Here is a 16,616-nt window from a genome sequence, read left to right as displayed (position 1 = left end):
GCCACTAGTACTCCTTTTCTTTTTGCGAATACAGACTAACACGGCTGTTACTCTGAAACCAGTCTTACTATGGAGTCACAGACAGTCTCCTTGGGCATTCCAGTCCATCTTGCCACCCGGGCAATCTGGACTATGTAATAGATGGTCACTTTACACCAAAAATCACAACTATATTCAGGTTACTTGCAGTCCCAAAGCACCAGTCCCTTTCCTCAGGTCAATTGTACTCAGATCTCAAACCAAAGACAATGCCTGTATCCAGTCCTGTAACTAAAGACTTATTAACTAAGAGAAGAAATGAGTTATTTACAGGGTTAAAATGGAAACATAAACAAACAAGAGTTACAGTCTTAGATTTAAAAAGGTAATATAAGCTTCTATAATGAGCAGCTTTATATATCCTTTAGGACTGATCCATGCCAAGCAGCATGGGGATCTCTTGCTTGTGTTTAGGAATCTTTTCCCCTCAAGTCCAGACAATGTAAAGAGGCCCCAATTCCTTCTGGTCAGGGATTTTTATCCCCAAGCCAACTAAAGCCAAGATGATGGGATGAGTATGTCTGCATGTAACCTCTTCATGGGTGGGTGCAGGGGAGGAATTGACATAGTATTTGTTCCACAATGGCCCATTTGGGTTCAATGGCTCTTCCTGGATCCAGCATTTTGCATGAGGTGAAGTTTTCAGAACAGACATTTTACAGTTTGTGACATTACCCAGGGTATAATCTGGACAGATGGACAGCCGTGTCCCCTCAATTCTTCAGTCTGGGGTGCCTTTTACATTGCTTCACTGTGAGAGCCACCACTCCCGGTCTGCTTACACACAGCCTACAGCATGTAAGTTACTCCCAGTTCTACAGTATATAGCCAGCCATTCTTGAATTACACTGCAGAACAGCACCAGCAAAATCCCAGTCCCAGACTTGCTCCCAGAAATATATGTCTTGTACTGCCTAGGCTGCTCCTTGACTATACAAGCTCTTATAAGGTCCATCATTTTATTAACAGAAAATGATATGCACAGATCCTGTTATCTCAGATGGAGTTTCCCAAACACTTCAATCCAAATAAACATTGTGTTAGATAAAACAGTAAAACAAGTTTTTTAAGTACAGAAAGATGGGATGGAATACAGATAATATAAGTAGGATTAATACATGCAACATCCTACTAGCATTCCATAAAGCCTAAACACATTCTTAAAACACGAATATCTATTTAAACTATACTAACTAAGAGGTAAACCAGACTGGTTTCCAGCTATGCATTTGTTACTGTTCAGTGAGGCCCAGGTCCTTGGCGTGAGATGGCACCTTGTCTGACAGCGTCACATAGACGTTCCCACTTGGGCCAGTGCCTGAGGTCAGAGTCTGAGACCCTTCTTGTCACCGGGTTTCAGAGCCCGGGCTTCTGCCCAAGTGGGAATGTCTACCCTGCTATTTTTAGTCCTGTAGCATGAGCCCTGCAAGCCAAAGTCAATTGACTCAGGCTCGGAGACCCACAGCCTTTTGCTTTGTAGATGTACCCAGAGTGTAGGCTCTGTGAAGCAGGGATTGTCTCTCACTTTGTGTTTTTACAATGCCTAGTGCAATAGGGCCCCAAATCTGAATTGGGGCCTCTAAGCACTAATATAATATAAATATTAATAATTAAATAATAAGGCCTTGATCCTGCAAACCCTTATGCATATGAGTTAATTTATACATGAATAGTCCTATTGACTTCAGTGGAACTAGCTGTGTGTAAAATTACTCATGTCTGTCAAGTATTTGCGGGATCAAGCCTATGACTCTTACATTTAGTCCTTTTACATATTTTGTGAGGCTTATGGCAACTATTTGGGCTTGCATTATTTTAATGCTTATGAATGGCAAATATAGTCCAATGACTTTGCTGAAGTAAACAAAGGTATATATGTTAAAAGTGTATTTCATATAGAAGGGGGAAAATCCCTGTTCACTCCTGCATTTTATGATAATATTTTAAAAGCATTTGCACAGAGTAGAGCAGAAACGTGCAGTTGCATTCTGCAGTATTTAGTCCCAGTTTCAGAATAACAAAAGATGACAGTGGAAACAAAAATACTGTTGTTTCACTGGGAAGCAATTAGGCTGGGGATGGCAACTCTCAAATGAGACTGTAGTTCTTCATTGAGCTCTAATTACCTACGATTTGCCAAAATTGCCATTAGAAGAACACTGCCATGATTGAAAACCCTAATTACCCAGGATTTGAGGTTTGAGGAAACTGTTGTGTTCTTATCGTGCTATGAATACAGCTTTTAAATTGGAATTAGTTTGAAAGGTAACACAAGTTTTATGTAACACTGGGGTGTAGTTGTTTAAGATGTTGAAATGTTGGGCTTCTTTTTGCAAACGCTTGATCATAATAGGTTAATTTTTACCACTGAATGGAACCTACATTGTTCTGTTTCCTTTCTTTTCCAGAGCCATGTGCATTTGCACCAAAAGCAAACTTCTTGCTTTTTTTGTGGGGCGTGGGAATGGGGGGGGGGGGGGGGAAGAGATCATGAATATAAATGAAGTGTTGGAGGAAGAATAAGAAATGTGGCTCTGATTATACCATGCTTATGTCCACAGTGGACAGATGAAAGCAATAAGGTAATGCTGTTTTAGTAATTATAAAATCAGAATCTGTAACCTTTAAAACGTTAACTTTATGAGAAATATAAATGGAACGTGCTCAAGAGAAGATTTGCAACAAAATCTCATAGTGCATATTGTTTCATATCCTAGTGACCCCAATTTGTGATAAGCATAGACATTCTAGAGATTACCTGCAAGAAAACATTGATTATGTGAAATTCACAGAGTCAAAATTACGACTGACCTATATATACTTACACCACATTCATACACCTAGTTTCCAATTACTTTCCAGTGAATGATTTGCCTTCATTTCTTTCCTTAGCTACTGACTTCAGTGGGAGCCTTACATGAATATCTGTGGACAGAATTTGGCTTTTTGTTTCCAAAAGCACTTAACAATTGTTAAATGCAGGTTAATGTTAGATGCAGGTATAAATCAACAGTGTCCTGTAGCCTGGAAGATGGTACTATATAATTAACATAAACAGACAATATAAAACCAATTTAGAGAGGAGAGCAACATGGTCAGAGAAGTCGGAAAGGAGCGGCTGTATATTATGACAAGTAGAGTGAGGCAAGTTGACATGTGTGTAAGACAGAAATGAGAAGAAGTATCATTTGTCTTAGAGGACATCTAATGAGTCTTATTCATTTTCTGAAGCAGCCTAAACTAAGAAAGAAGGCTAGAGTTTGAACTCTTAGGGACAGGAGTATGACTGGGACGCCCAGTTACTAGCAGACTAAGTGCTTTATAAATGCATATTGCGGTAGTTGAGGTGAGAAACGACCAAGGCATGGTCAAGCATTTAAAGATAGGCATGAACAGAGAAGGTTAGGTTTGAAGTTATTGCAGAGGGAGATTCAGGAATTGCAAGAGGTGAGGAGGGGAAAGAAAGACTGAGGAGTCAAACTTGGAACAGAAGAAATGGTGAGAATGTGTGATGGGCAGGATGGTGGATTCGTCAGGAGTGATGTAGAGGAGAGAATATGAGAGGCGTAATGGGAACGGGACACCAGCTGAAAAGGGGAAATTCTCCTGTTTCTTATGCTGGGATTTAAATGGTGTTAACCCGGGACAATTTTAAGCTGGAAATAAAGCACAATTTTAAAGTGAGGATTATTGACGATTGGAACAATTTATGATGTGGTGATTATCCATCAATGGGAATCTTTAAATCAAGACTGAATGCTTTTTTAAAAGAGACTTTCTAGTTCAACCACAAATTATTGGGCTTGATGTATTAATTACTGGAGGAGGTTCTATGGCCTGTGTTATGCAAAAGGTCAGACTGAATGATCACAATGGTCCCTTCTGGCCTTAAAATCAATTAATCTGATTTACACGAGTATAAGCAAGAAGTGAATCAAGCCTACAATTTCCTAGACCTCAAGTTCTTAATATATAGTTGAAAACACTATTCAGTGTTTAATTTATCACAAATTGTGAGGAATTAAAAAGTGTGAACTGGAGAGTTTTATAAGTAAATCCCAAGGAGCCAGCATTTAAATATCTTTGGGCTTTTAGCCTTTGGCTCCCATTAATATAATTACTGGGGATGTGACTGGCAGGCTACCACACCTATCACCCTCATGTTCAGCGTATGAATGCAGTCCTCAGCACTAAGCCATGTAGTATATTTGCAATAGAAATGCACAGCATCGTCTGCTAGTTGTGTATGAATGAAATATTGTTGATATTTTCATCCACCTAATAATGAAAGTGGGGTTAATCTGGAATAAATCCATTGACTTCAGAGGATTTACACCTGTGTGACTCTGAGAATTTGGTCCATACTCTGAGACCATCAGACCCAAAAGAACTGAAGGGAGCTCAGACCTCCACTGTGCTAAGCCTGGCTCAACTGTTTCCTTGAGTCATCAGCGTCATCTCCTAAATTAAAATAATTAATTGTTCATAATAATAACTCATGACTATAATAACTTTTGATGCTGTTTGGTATTGCTTTATTTAAAATTTAATATGCTTATTCTTGATTTTGTTAATTAAAATTTAATTATACATTTGTTTATTAATCCCGTCTTAGTGCAGACAGGAGTAACATGCTCCTTTAGGGTCTAGGTTCAGGAAGGATTCTTCCCTGCAGTTGTTGGCACAGAGACGCTCTAAGTACTTCCTGGGTTCCAACAGACCAGAGGTCATCTTTTGTTCAAAGGGAGAAGTATCCTTTCTACAGTAGAGCAGCTAGATCATACCAGATTAGACTTTCAGGGTGGAGTCAGAGGCTCCCTTAGCTGCATCACCAGATACAGCAGTGGGGCATATAAGGTTGAAGTTGGGAAATATACGGAGTATGATGGTGGTTTCTTTCTTACCTTACGGCATCTCGGGTAAACAGGGAAGAATTTTGAAGGTATCATGGTACAAATTTATAGTGGTATCCTGAGGGTTCTGTTTTTGTGAGCCAGAGAGGAACAAAAGGGACATATTGAGCTGAAGACTTATGCTCCTCTCCTCTACAAAATAAAGATATTCAGAAAAGGAGGGACAAAGTCCTGGTTTCTCTAGGGGTGGGTGGGTCCACAGGACCTCAGCAAAAAGGGCAGGAGGCCCATCATACCTCCTGACCAAGAGGAAGGGAAAAATGTTTCCCAGGTAAACGATAAAACTACCTTGGGGAGGGGGGTCATCACAGTTTTCAAATTAGGCTTTGAAATATCAAAATAGATATCAATTATAGCTACTCAGGGTTGAAACTGTTGGCCTTGGAGCCTGCGGGCTCTTTCAGAGATGCATAGATTTTAAGGCCAGAAAGGACCACTGTGATCAATGTTTGTCTCCTCTAAATAACACAGGCCTAGAATTTCATCCAGTAATTCTTGCATCAAGCCCTTTAACTTGTGGTTGAGTTGAACCAGAGTGTATTACTTAGACATCCAGTGTGGAAGTAGTCTGGATCAGTGTGGGCATAGTCTGGATCAGAAAGTGCTGCATTAACTTAAGGTAACATTATTGCAGCAGGGCCATGAATGTCATACTTCTGTTAGATTTTTTTCTTTTCTGTGGGCTGATAACTTCCTATAGGGTTGCTAATTTGGGTCGGACATATTCCTGGAGGTTTCATCACAGGACATAATCTTTAATTCCTGGAGACTCCAGGGCAATCCTGGAGGGTTGGCAACCCTATGTGCCAACCACTATATCATGTAGGTAAAACTACACTTTCGTCATAAGAATTCAGTGAGAGATTTCCTGAATAAGGAGAGTGAAAACTGAGTAAGGGCCTCAGGCTACGTTTCTTAGTGATTTTTCACTACAATTGTAGTGTGCATTGTCTGGCAGTAATTTTTTGTTAAAGGTTGTTGTCCTTGGTTAGGTCTTAGTTATTTTCCTGGCTAAGTGCAAGTAACATACATTACCCACCATTCGTTGTTTACTGAATTATTGTCTAACATGGGATTCCTTTTCAGTAGAAAAAAATATTTTATTTTTTTTTCTGAAAATGAATATGGGTTTAATTTATGGGGGGAAAGAATTTCACTGAACAATTGGCTACTTGGTCAAAACCTCAAAAGTTTGAAAGTTCATGACAAACCTCAAGTGCTACTGAGTTTGCCCATCCCTCAAGGAGAGTGGCAGATTTTATGGGGCTGGGAAAGATAATAAAGGAAAAAGTTATTAACAAAGGTGGTAATATAGGGAGCAAGGGAGGGGGGAGAGACCAAATTATAGGAGGGACAAAAGGCCAAGAAAGGTTGATTCTTTTGCATCCAAATTCAGTTTTTCTGCAAGAAAGCTTTACTGGTGCTTTACCGACAGACAAGAAATTCAATCTGGAAATTCCCTTCCTTTAGAAGAACCTCAATTCTGCTGTTGGTGTTAGGTGGCTGTATTGTTTGGGTGAAGTACTGCATGGTAGGTGTTTATGCAATTCTGGTGTAAATCACTGAGGTGCAGTTATTAGTGCTTGGAAAATAAGAGACCAGTTGTGTCCTCACTTATATCAGGGCAAATCTTCTGAAGGTAATGGGATTGTACGGGTGTGTTTGAGGATGGTATCTGATTCTGCCCTTATTTGTGCAGGTATAAAGCAGGATCAGTCATACAGATATCAGTGGAATTGCACTAGTGCAAAATCATTATAATTGAGGTCAGAATCAGGCCCAGTAGTATTCCTTTTGTACAGTTTCAGAGCAGGCTCCATTTAAACCCTGTATAAATTATATGTAGAGCGACAACACTTTAAGTGTCTATTAACTAGTGCTTAACTAATGCTAAATTACAGTGACATTCACAGAACTACATCATGAATTTATTATGATACGGGCTATTACAGAGACTACAAAATGAAACTATAATGAAGGGACCCATAAGCCTTTATTCTCATTTTTCAGCTTAACACACACTTTTTTTTTCTGCATGGTAGGACAATATGTTGGCTGAGTAAAACTCGGCAAAAGAGAACCTTGAAACACAGGATGGCGACTTGTCGTCTGAATGGAGTTTTGCAGATCATGCACTTCAGTTTGGATTTCAGATATGAGCAGGATTTTCCTAGCTTATACCCATAAATATGAGCTGCACACAGAACATCCCAGAATTCATACTGACTTTATACAAAATTTAGTAGTAAATGGCCTCTGTGATTGCATAGTGCATAGAGACTGGTTGTTTTCATTGTACAAACTAAAACAATACTGGGCCAGATCTGAAGCTCACTCAATTCAAGGGGAATCTTTTCTCTGATTCAGTGGGCATTGGATCAGACTCATAGTGCAGAAATGAAGTTCCTGAAGTTCCTTCCTCTGGAAACATGCTGTCTTAATGTTTTTTTGCAATAGGGACAAGAAATCCTAATGATTGTCAAAAGCTCTAGAATGCTTCAGAAATGGGAATTTCATGATGCTTTCTTGAGTCTGATTGAAACTTTTCTCACTCGAAATTAAATCATTCCTCTACGCCCTAAGGAAATGATGTAAACATGTATCGTGTGTTTCTGGCTGCAGCATAGCCTGTGCTATGCAAACAATAATGATTCTTGTTGGAAGGCATTTTTTGTTCTGCTTCTAGGTCTAGCAAGGGAATAAAAGAGCTAAGTTCAGCAGCCCAGAACTAATGTCAAAGGTAAATGGAGATTGAACCGTCAGAGTTGCAAAGTCTAGAACCTACCCTTTTGAAATGGGTTCTAAATGTGGCAAAATGAGTTTTCCCAGGCCTATTTCCATGAGCTGTAACTGCTCACGCTCAGATACTGCCCTGGATCTGAAGGTCACAAAGTGCTTTGCTGAATAATTAGGGCTACATTGTGCCTGCCTTTTGCACAGTGGGCGGAAGAAGCCTTCCTGGCCACATCCTCCATGCCCATCATGCAAGTCAAGCACAAAACCAGCCTGGCATTCAGAGCAGGGAAAGAATTGCTTTCTTCTAACAGCCCTAGGGAAGCAGGCTACTTTACAGAGTGATTGTAGCATCATGCTCCCACCACTCAACTGTGCCAGCCAGGAGAGCTGGGCAGCTGTACAAAGGAGAGCCCACTGTACCCTCTTAATGCAGACTGCGCTTGCTGGAGTTCTGGGAACACTGCACTTCATGGAGCTCCCCTGGGGACAGTGCAATTCTGCATAGGCCTGCATATATATAAGTAAACCCCAAACCCACTATGTTAAGGTTGCAAAGTCAAGCACTCAAAGGTTAGGAAATGCCAGAATTAAGGGGGCCATGCAACCTTAATTCAGTCTCTTTGTGTGTATGCATTAGAATATTGTCTTTAATTACATAATCAGATACTATTTTTCCCAAAGGACCCCTGCCTCATTCAGTGAACAGAATAGATGGTGTTCAATTAATGAGCAAAGTGATTCAATATTGATTTTTTTTCCTCATTGTTCCATGGGTGGCCACACACCTTTGTTACTGCACAGTATTCAAGCCTTGCTTTGAAGACAGAATTATTAATTTCCTCATGGGCTTTTCTATGCTGCTCACCCCTATTGTTGCTGAGTGCTTTGCTCACATTAATTAATTAATCTCCACAACAGCTGTGTGAGGTTATTGTCCCCATTTTACAGATGGGGAACTGAGGCACAGAAGGCTTGAGGTCAAAAGTATCCACTGATTCTTGGTGCCCAGTCTGAGATGACTAGGACCTGACTTTCCAGAGTACATGATCACAGCTCCCACGGACTTCCTTTGCAGTTGTGAGAGCTCAGAGCTTCTTCAGATCAGACCCCAGGCTCTCAAGTCAGGCACGCAGAAAACAAGGCTACACAATTAATGACCATCTGTGAAGAGTTTGGTTTAAGTAATTTGCCCAGCATCGCATAGGAATAGAGCTGGGTATTCCCTTTCACAGAGCATTTCCATCTTTCAAATGAAAACAAAAACTTTTCAAAATTACCCATAAAAGGGAATGGAGCACTGGTTCTTGGGCAGTCCCAGTCTCCTTGCCTAGGCAGTCTCCCCTCACTTAACTTCTAGTTCCAGTTTCCTTCCCCAGCCAGTCCACAGATCCCTTGTGCCCACTGGCTTCAAGTCATAGTCTCCCCTTCCTAACTCTCAGGCCCATTTTCCATCCCCCCTGCCAGCCTCCAGTCCCAGTCTTCTGCATTCAGTTCAGGCGGCTTCCTCCTCCACACTGCCTGGCTGGTAGTGGAGTGGGGTGGGGGGCACTGAGAGCACAGGAGAGACAGTCTGCCTGCTCTCTGTTCTGCTGCATGGATCTGGCACAGCCAGGAACTGCAATTGGAGGGAAAATCCTGCCCAGCTCCCCACAGCCTTGGGCTGTAGCATACCCAGCGCTGATGGACTCTTTGGGTAATTAAGCTGCTAAATCCTAGCAAGTCTCTACGGAGCATGTGTGAACTGTGACTTTTTTTTTTGCCAGAGGCTTATAATTTAGCCAAATTTGAGTCAATTTGTGTGGAGGTGGCAAAAGGCACATTCCTGACGCAGAAGTCACCACATGGCCAAATTTCAAATTCCTGCTCCAAAACATGAGGGTGCTAGAGCTTCTTAAAAAAAAAAAAAAAGTTGCCAGAATGTTTTAACATGGGCAAAACAACCTATTTTCCCTACCCTCATTCTTGGAAATAGATAAGCCATTTTGGTTGAAATTTTCACACACACCCCCTCTTCCCCCCCCCCGCCCCCCACCCCCCCAAAAAAATCAACCCCAGGCAGACACCTGGTATGAAAAAATTCACCCAAATGGTTAAAGATTGGCAAAATCCTAGCGAATGAAAGTGGCATCTTATAATGGCAACCTTACTAATAGGTGACGCTACCAGCCCTGCCTATAATACAGTTTGGGTCTCAATGAGCTCCACAATGCTCCTGAAGGTTGTTATTTATCCCATTTTAAAGGTGGCTTACCTGAAGACTGAAGGGGATAATTGTCTTGCCCAAGATCACACCGTGAGTAGTAGAATTGGGAATAGAATGCTGATTTCTTGTACCTTGCTCTATCTCTGGTATTTCTTTGGGGCAAAGGATACGGTCTGAATTTTCACATACCAAAATGAAATCAATAGATTTTTCATGTGTGAAGAAGGTCACTAAATACTTGCAATTTCTCTGATTGAAAAGAAATACAGACGAAGAGATATATAGTGAGTACAGAACACTTGTCTTTTATTCCATTACTCTCCTGGAATAAACAACAACAAGGAAAGATGGGTATATATTCGATAAATATAAAGAGACAGTGAGGTTTTCTTTTGCTTTGACCATTATATGATTGTTCAACCACAATTGACCTGACGAGATGACAGTCACTGAAAGATAATAAAAGCAAGACCCTTTTCAGAGAAAAACCACACATTAATCAAAGATGTAGAATTGTTAAATAAGTAAACTCCAGCTCACCTGAACTGTTCTCACCACTTCTGCTGTTCTGGTCGATTATATTTTTTTAAAAAATGTGACGGAGAATTAAAATAAGAGTATTTAACTACTTAAAACAGCAAGTCATGCTATTATCTCCTGCTAAAACAAAGACCAGAGAAAAACTTCTGAAGACCAAAGAAAGTGATGTCTGAATTAATGTACAAAAGACCACAGTCATGTTATATTCAAAGGAGGAAGAAAAATAATGAATGAGGTAGTGGGGTGGAGGGAATGTTAATGGTATGAAGGAATATGTGCGAATTGGCCATATAACTGATGCATGTTGTTTGCAATTAAGAAAGTTAGATGAAGATAGGAGTTGAGTCCAAATGGCTGGAATAGCAAGTATAGAAAAGTTAAGGATGGAGAGGACTAGATTTAATCTTTCAAGTCCATCTGCACTCTATCCACATGGTGCTTGAAAACTTGGGCTTTTCCCAGATGGGATGGATTTCTCCCATAATGATGGTATGTGTTTCTCTATATTTTTTTAAAACATGCCTCACCAGTTCCATGTGGTATGTGCAGGTAAGGAAAAAGCATTACAGAATGTTTGTAAATTCCCTCTCTTAATTAACCCAGCAAGAGTTTCAATGACCACCCTTGTCTTGAAAGGCAACAAAATGTGGCTATGTTGGACTGAGAAGTGAAGCAAGTCCACAGTCAAAAACCCTCACTGAAAATGCTCTAGCCTCATCATTTTAAAACCAAGGAACTGTTAGTTCAAACTCCTCAGCGGATGCCCACAACACTGTCATCTTCCAAAGAGAGAATTTTTCAAGTAGTCAGTTCTCAAATCATTGAAGCTAGAACAGATCCTGTGAAGGGCACCACTAAGGAAATGGATTCTCCACTAGTTGAAGTTTCTAAATGGTCTTTGAGTATAGACCCGTATAGAGTACAATGTTGTCATCAAATCTCGAGGTGACAGAGATCTGGACAGCGGTAGTGAGGCAGTTATCCAAAGGAAAAGACAGTAGCCTTCTAGCCACATGCTGGTGGGGAAAAAGCAATCTTGGCCTTGCAGCTCCTTCGATATTTGAAGCAGCTGGGTTTCCACTAAGACCCCCGAGTCACAAATGTGCATAACCAATGAAAGTCATATGCCTCTCAGTCAAAGGAGAAATAATTGCCTTCACCATTTCTTTTGATTCCTTCTCCAAGCCTACTAGAATGACTTCAGTCTTGTCTGACTTGGGTCTTGGCTAGGTAGCCACCCAGACTTCAATCTCTTAGGCACTGTGTAAGTCATTCTACTGACCTGGCTGGAGTATATATAAAACTATGTTCCATTAGCATACACAGAAGCCACAGCCATATTTCTTTACTAATCCTCTGAGAACCCAAAGGGTGGCAAACTGGTACCCTGTGGAATCCCACATGAGGGAGAACACAGGAAAAGCAGAATTCAATCCAGCCAGTTGCTGGGCACTCTGGCAAAGCAGATAAGCATGTGCTTAATTTTAATCATGACTAGTAACATGGAAACCATGGGAGTCCCATGGAGTCATGATCAAGCTCATAATAAGTAATTGTTAAATACAGTCTAGTGGGGTCTCTCTGAAAAAAACACCAGAGCCATTCAAGATCAATCCACAGGTGTGTTACAAATACCTCAGGTCAACAATGTTGAAGGAAAATGATTGATCTAAAAAATAAGTATATACGCTGGGCTCTCATTTGCTCAAAGGCTCCTTTACTCTGCGTAAAGGGATCTTAACATAAATGAGAATAATCTGGCCCCTGATCTTGATCCATTGCCATGTTTTAACTATGTCCTTGCTCTTCATGTTTAAATTCCAAACTTAATGTAGATTTAATATAGTTGTTTGATATTAATAGAGGATACAGAGTTCCCTGCTACAGAAAACTGACATCAGTTGAGAAAGAGAATAGATAACAGGAATTATAAAACTTTAAACTAATCGCCAGACCTCTTTTTTGCCTTTCTGTATTGCTATTTTACTATAGTTTAGGTGCTAGGGATCACTGTTATGCTGGATGTGTTTTGTTATGCTGGATGTGTTTGGATTAGTTGCAAAACAAAGGTCCTGACCATTTCTGGTCCTTAAAATTCCCCTGGCGCTCTTTGCTGGCATAGGAGTGTCAACTCCAGTACCTGGCTAAATTCCAAGAAAGAAAATAAATTGCACCTAGTCTACCTTAAATCCCCATGGTGTTTCAGTTGGCTACATTTTTCTTTACTTTCTATTCTAAGCACTGTATTTGGTGTTGCTAGTTCAGAATGGCTACCGTATTCTGTACCGGGAGTGGCTCCGTTTTAGTGGTGATTAATGAAGAGATCCCCGTTTGTAAAGTATGCTGGGATCCTTCCGAATAAAAGGCACTAGATAAACATAAGGCATTAGTTAATTAATTGTAAGCTAATTTTTCTTCATTCTTTCCACTCCCTGAACACGCTCAAATGATTTTCCTTGTCATTTCTAGGGGATTTACTAAAATATTACTCCAGTATATTCTACTGGAGGGAGGAGGGGCAGGGGAGAGAGCTTCTCTAGCTATAAACAGTGCTGACTGGTACCAATGTACCATATAATTGAATGTTATTTCCATATATTTCAGGCTACTTGTAGCAATCTCTAACAAATAAGGGCATCTTGTAAGGCCTTTGGATTGTTCTTGAATGTAAGAGTTTATTTCTTACAGATTTTTTTCAAAAAGAGGGAGAATATTATTTTTAAACTGTACTTTAATAGCCAGTTTGTTGTTTCTGTTTCTGAAGCCATCATAAAGCATCCATAAAGTGGTATTTCTCTTGCATTTTACATGACTCCAGGGCTTGCTGTTCTCGCCTGTCAGGTCTTTTCAAATCACTTAACGTTTACTGGAACAATTCTACACTGCCGGATTTGCTGCTCATCCAGCGTGGTGTTTGTATCACAGCTGCTACACCAGAGTCATCTCAATAAGAGGAAACGTTTCTCACCACTTCATTAGTACACAGCGGCATGAAAATAATAATTTCCTCTGAAAATAAAAAACCACAAACCTTTCATCTGGGGGAAAAAAATCATGAAAAAAGTAAGCTTGTTTTTGTTTGGGAGTTGAAATGTTTGTGGTCGTTAAGGTAATCTTACAATCTGTAGTTGATTCAATTAAAATGTGGCAGAATTTGTGATATTTTTGTACACTTTTTCCAGAGCTGGTTGGAACATTCAGACATACTGAATAATGAAAGATCAGAGTATTAAAAAATCACGGAGCACAGGGGTTTCAGGGCCATGTCTAACCTCAAACCTTTACAGACAGGAAAGAAAAATACATCTTTTTTTCAAGTATTTTTGGCTTTCTATAGCTATTTAACCACATTGTTCTACTGAGCAAATGAAAAATAATTTTGTCTTGCTCATAATTTGTGGAAAATTTTGTAAACACCAGAAAGTGTACCTACAAGGGAAGGCACAAGACTTCAGTTATGTCTCGCAAGGCAACAGTTTTAATGGAAAGCTTGTTTTCTGGCTATGTTGCAAAATTAATGTATGTTATTTGTTGGGCAATATTCACTTATACACCATTTAAGGCTAGATCCCAGTCACTGTTACACATGTAGAGTAGTAGCTTACTCCATGAATTCATTGACTATTTGCCGAGTAACCTGCTACCCAATAAGAATAAATAGCTAGATCTAATAACATGAATAAGGGGAGCAGAATCTGCCTCTTGGATGTTACAACAGTGGGGCCCCAGTCTTGCATTTTACAACATGTGGACAAACTGATGAGCCCACATGGAACCCCACTGAAGAAAAACAAATAGTTCACAAACTGTTACAAGTTGCAGGACAGGGACCTTAGCTCTTAAAACAAGAGAGCCATATTCTCCCCTATTCTATTTTAATTCCCATGATGTCACATATTAAAGATGATGATCAGTAAAGTATATGATAATGTCACAACTCAGAAGGCATAAAAATATTGCAGGGAGCCTCTCAGCTCAAGTGGCCCCTGCAGTTCCAATTATAAAATTCACCTTGCTTTGTATTTAATTTGAAGAGTTCAGTACAGATCTAATTAAATGTTAATACATCATTAAAATGATTTGTAATAAGTATATTCAAACCAGGGTGAGTATGATATGCTCTTTATGAAGCCCAGACCTAGCTGGGATCCTTCAGGTTGAAAATTCATTATTCATAACAAACAACATTCTGGTAATATTAATGACATACACAAATGTGATCAAAATATTTGATCTTGGAAATAATTTTAACATTTGTGGGAACTTGATATTTGGGTTTTTTTTTTTTCTGGTTGACATTATTCTATGAGGGAATATGCCTTTAAAAGGCTTTGGGTTTTTTTTTTTAGCAGGAAAAAAAATAAGCCTTCTACAGAATTAATGAAGCTGGCTTTTTAGCCTAGGGTAAAAAGCTAGCTAATGAAGTCATTCATCGTGACAGCCCACGGTCTGAGTTATATGAATTATTGCTTATTAATGGGATTAATTGTTTCTCATGCTATAATACAAAATGTATGCACATCTCCAAAATATCTAGGTTTATAATCTGAAACAGAAAAGGGAGGGGACAGGAGTGTATTCGTTATATGAAGCACTTCCATTTCTGAATTTGTGTCATGTAGGTAAACTTTATCAAGAAAATACATAAAGTAAGGCATGTAAAAATGAAGATAAAGAAAGAGGTAATGGCAAGCGATAGTATGATTGACTTTCATTGTTTTGCTAATGTTTTCCAATAGCTTTGGACTCCTTTTTAGTATGAAATACAAATAAAATATATTTTGTTATATGAAATGTTGCAATCTTCATAGATAAGAGCTTTTTACAGTAACTCCAAGCAGAGGGATAGCACAGCAAAAATATTAACGGATAAAGATCAGTAAGATTAAATTAAAACTACAATAATTGTAGACATTTATTTTGCATTTCTTAATCTTGACACTTTTTATTGATTACAGTTCTTGTTTCCTATTTGCATTGTGGTAGCACTGAGAGGGCGCAGTCAGGGATTAGAGCCTGATTGTGCTAGGTACTGTACAATCACAGAACAAAAAGCTTACAGCCTAATTGTGTCAGAGTTACAGTAAGAGACAGGAAAATTATTTGCATGTCACTGATTCTGAAATGCCACTTTCTTATCTTTGAATTTGGTGTATGTGTAAACCTAAGGCACTTATATAGTCACCGTTATCACAGTATCTTCACACCTCACAATCTTCAGTGTATTAATCCTCACAACACCCAGTGAGGAAGGGAAGTATTATCATCTTATGCCCATTTTACAGATGGGGAACTGAAGCACAGACAGACTGAGATTTGGCAAGGTCAGACAGAAATTCTGGAGAAGCAGGGAATTGAATGTGGGTCTCCCGAGTCCTTAATTCTGATCACTGGCCATCCTGTGCACAATGCTTCGTTGGGGGAGGCAAATGTCAATGGAAAAATGAATGTAGAGGCCACAGCCACACTTATTATATGATGAAATGGAATTTGTTCCAAGCACGTAGCACAATATCCATCTGAGAATGTTGTTCATGGGATTTGTGTGAGGGAAGCAAAAGCAGGGCAGGAGAAAGGAAGAGAAGATGAGAGGGGAGGTGGAAGATAAGGAGCAAAGAGTTCAGGAGAGATTAGGGAGGCAAAAGAGAGATGAGGAAGGGGCAGAATGAGGAATATAGAGGAGGAGGAAGGGACACAGGATTGCAACTAGTCTCCAGTTTAGGCCCTCAGGAGATTGCAGGGGACAACACTGCTGTCAGCTGGAGTACTTAAGAAAGGCAGGTTAGTTGAGGTGCACTGAATCATGGCTGCATCTGAGTAATTTAGGCTCATTTGTGGCTACTACAGATCCACCCCCAAGTGATGACTGGGAAGGGAAAGCTGCTTCTCAGCCATACAAACCATAGCTGCAGCATCCAGCCAGAGGGGAGCTGCAGGAGAAACAGCAGTTGGCAGGGAGTGGGGTCAGCTTCCTTGAGAGCCTACAGGGGCGAGGAGAGTCCTGCAGGACGGGAGTGGACTCTGAAGGAGATTGTTGTAGTTGTTGTTAGCTTTATTTATTTGTGTTCGTGCCTAGAAGTCCAGACCAAGATTGGCACCATACACACACAAAATAAGAGACAGCCCCTGTTCCAAAGAGCTTACAGTCTAACTAGGCTACACAGATACAGGGTTAGGGAATGGGA

General features: G+C 40.0%; 1 long non-coding RNA gene across 2 annotated transcripts in view; it reads left to right on the top strand.

Moving 5' to 3' along the window:
* Positions 1-15,107, top strand: part of LOC122465582 — a 65,883-nt gene extending 50,776 nt beyond the window's left edge. Inside the window, exons 4-5 of one of the 2 annotated variants that reach the window (XR_006290523.1) lie at positions 9,931-9,981; positions 13,250-15,107. This is a non-coding gene — a long non-coding RNA (uncharacterized LOC122465582). The remainder of the gene's footprint in view (positions 1-9,930; positions 9,982-13,249) is intronic. The other variant, XR_006290524.1, reaches the window with a different exon arrangement.
* Positions 15,108-16,616: the final 1,509 nt, after the last annotated feature.

The sequence above is a fragment of the Chelonia mydas genome, chromosome 4, assembly GCF_015237465.2.
Source record: "Chelonia mydas isolate rCheMyd1 chromosome 4, rCheMyd1.pri.v2, whole genome shotgun sequence".
NCBI lineage: Eukaryota > Metazoa > Chordata > Testudines > Cheloniidae > Chelonia > Chelonia mydas.
Note: the sequence above shows the minus strand (reverse complement) of the source record. Positions and strands in the feature narration are given on the sequence as shown.